Raw genomic sequence first — 2,500 nt, 5'->3', positions numbered from 1 at the left:
GATGCTGAAGTCACTTCGCAACACAGCAACACTACTTTGCCAATTTATTAAGTAATTTTATTTGAATAACATCAGTTTAATGATTTGCTTCCCCTTATCTTACATCTGAGTTGTCGCTTTGTCTAACATCCAAAGAACCAATGTATGCAAAATGCTAATCAAAAAGAACACAGCCGACATTTAAACAGGCATTTTCTTAACACTAAAGGTCTATTCCTAAAGACACAACATACATCTGAGCTGACTCAATTTGAGCTCAATCCTATGTGGTCCCCCGCATTAACACCTGCATCCCACCACACAAAATTTTGCTCCCTTAGTGCTCTGAACTCCTCATTATGTTGGAAAATTGTTGTTATTTACAATGACTATTTTGCTAGCAATTTGTCATAGGCATTTCTAATTTTTCCTTCAGAATTTACATTTGCATGAAGCATTAGCATTATAGCTAACAAGTTAATCAGCAAATATTGTATTTATATAAATTTTCTACAAACTGATTTACAAGTGACATCTATAGGTTATTTTGTACTTTTAGCATCATGAACATTTATCTCTATTAATATCTGTATTTTTCTCCCATGTCATAAATCACGCACAACATTTTGTTGTATAATATACTAGTATTGATTAACTACTCCTGGATTGTATTTAATCAAAGATGCCATTCTTTTGCTTTTAAAGTACATACAGTCTCACACAACTGACATTCAGCTTGCTCCTCAAACACTGAGTCAGTTCCCATAACAGCAGGAATTTATGCTTCTCGTGACAAAAACATTACAAGCTAAAAGTCAACTATGCTAATCATCAGAACAAGCTCTGCACAGATAAATAAAACATTCATGGCTGTTACAGAGAATGTTACCAATTCCTGCTCACTACCATGAGGTTACAATGGGATTTTTTTTTTTTTTACTGGGTCTATGCCATAATGCTATGATTTTTACTCATACACTGTTTTTATACACAAGTTATCCACTGCAATCACTCTTGGATTAAGTTAAGGCTTTACTGCCTACATGTATCCTTAAACCCATAGATCCAGGTGATGTGACCATCAAGTCATGAAAAGATTTGGCTTTAGGGCCAGGTGTCATGACATGAAAAATATAATTTGTCATGTCATGAGCAAATGCCAGGGTGAAGGAAAAGATGCAGAAGGGCACAAATCTGCAAGAGGGTGATAAGACTCATTTGGCTTTTAGAAAAGGGCACTTGCATTATTCCTAACTATAAAATGGCAAAAAAGCTAAAAGCATTTATACAAAATAACATTGCAAAGGAGAGGCATAGAGTCTTATCAGTGCAAATGATTATTTGTGTGCACCCGACCTACATGCCGCACACTCAGTAGAGCAACCACTTACGTAACCTAATTATTGTACTTTTGTCCATGTGACTGGTTGTGTTATGGTTGTGTACCATAACACAACCAGATTCAAGGGGTTAATGTGAAAAATAAATACTTTCTATTCATTCCTTACTAACTTAATGGGATAGAAATCTTGTTTATCTGACGTAAACCTTTCCCTCCTTATATTATGACAAGTAAACCTTTCCCTCCTTATATTATGACAAGTAAGCCTTCTTGTAACATTTTACTCTCAGTGCTTCCTCATTAACAAGTTTTATATCTACACCTTTCCTCTGATTCATTTCATTTACTCACTTAGTACACAGCAGCTTAAGGAAGAACCAGGAGCATGGAAAGCTCATGAATACACTGCCTATGAATTGATATATACTACGGCCACACTTAACACCTTGTTCTCTTACCTCCCAGTTGCACCCTTTGTCATCAAAGTTTCTAAGGCCAGACTCATATTGAACTGGTATGTCAGTGCAGTTTAACATACTGGTACATCTTTGGAATTTGGTAATGGAGTGATATTTGCCACGTGTGAGGTTGAAGAGATGATGGCAAGACAAGTACACAGAATGAGAGGCTAGCTTGTTCTGTTGTTCTGGAGAGTCATCTGATACAGCTTGGGTTGTGGGAATGAGAAGTGATGCTTCTTCTGGGATACCTTCCCACTGAAGCCTTGTGGCAGTGTTATTCATAACTCCAGAACAACAATTTGTCTGCTTTTTGCCCTGTGCACATGCTGCTTTGTCACCTCTTCAGTCATACCCAAGGAAGTCATCATTCCATCACCAATTCCCAAGAACCCATTCTTCTTGCAAATTTTTGAATAAAATATAATAAACAATCCTCATTTTCCTTATTTGCCCATCAATGTACTATACTGTACATCCTCAAATTCACCAAATAGATAAAAAAAATCCTGACTTGAACCTAATTACACTCTGACTTTACAGGATGGGCAGAGGAAACACCAGGATGCACACAAACATCCCACCTTTGGAGTGTGTGGAGTTAAGTTCTGGGTCAAGATGAAGAAGAATCCTTGATAGGAAGAAAAGAGAAGAGAGAGGTGAGGGAAGAGGGGGGAGAGGTGAAGTGGGAGATAAGTTAAGAAGAAAAGAAAAGAGAAGA

At 37.0% G+C, this 2,500-nt stretch overlaps 1 protein-coding gene across 1 annotated transcript in view; it reads right to left on the bottom strand.

The window, feature by feature from the left end:
• LOC113813371 (trafficking protein particle complex subunit 2-like protein) overlaps positions 1 to 2,500 on the bottom strand; it is a 19,359-nt gene that overhangs the window by 6,074 nt on the left and 10,785 nt on the right. The gene's annotated exons all lie outside the window — the stretch shown is intronic.

The sequence above is a fragment of the Penaeus vannamei genome, chromosome 13 (genome assembly GCF_042767895.1).
Source record: "Penaeus vannamei isolate JL-2024 chromosome 13, ASM4276789v1, whole genome shotgun sequence".
NCBI lineage: Eukaryota > Metazoa > Arthropoda > Malacostraca > Decapoda > Penaeidae > Penaeus > Penaeus vannamei.
The sequence above is the reverse complement of the archived record's forward strand: the minus strand, read 5'-3'. Positions and strand labels throughout refer to the sequence as shown.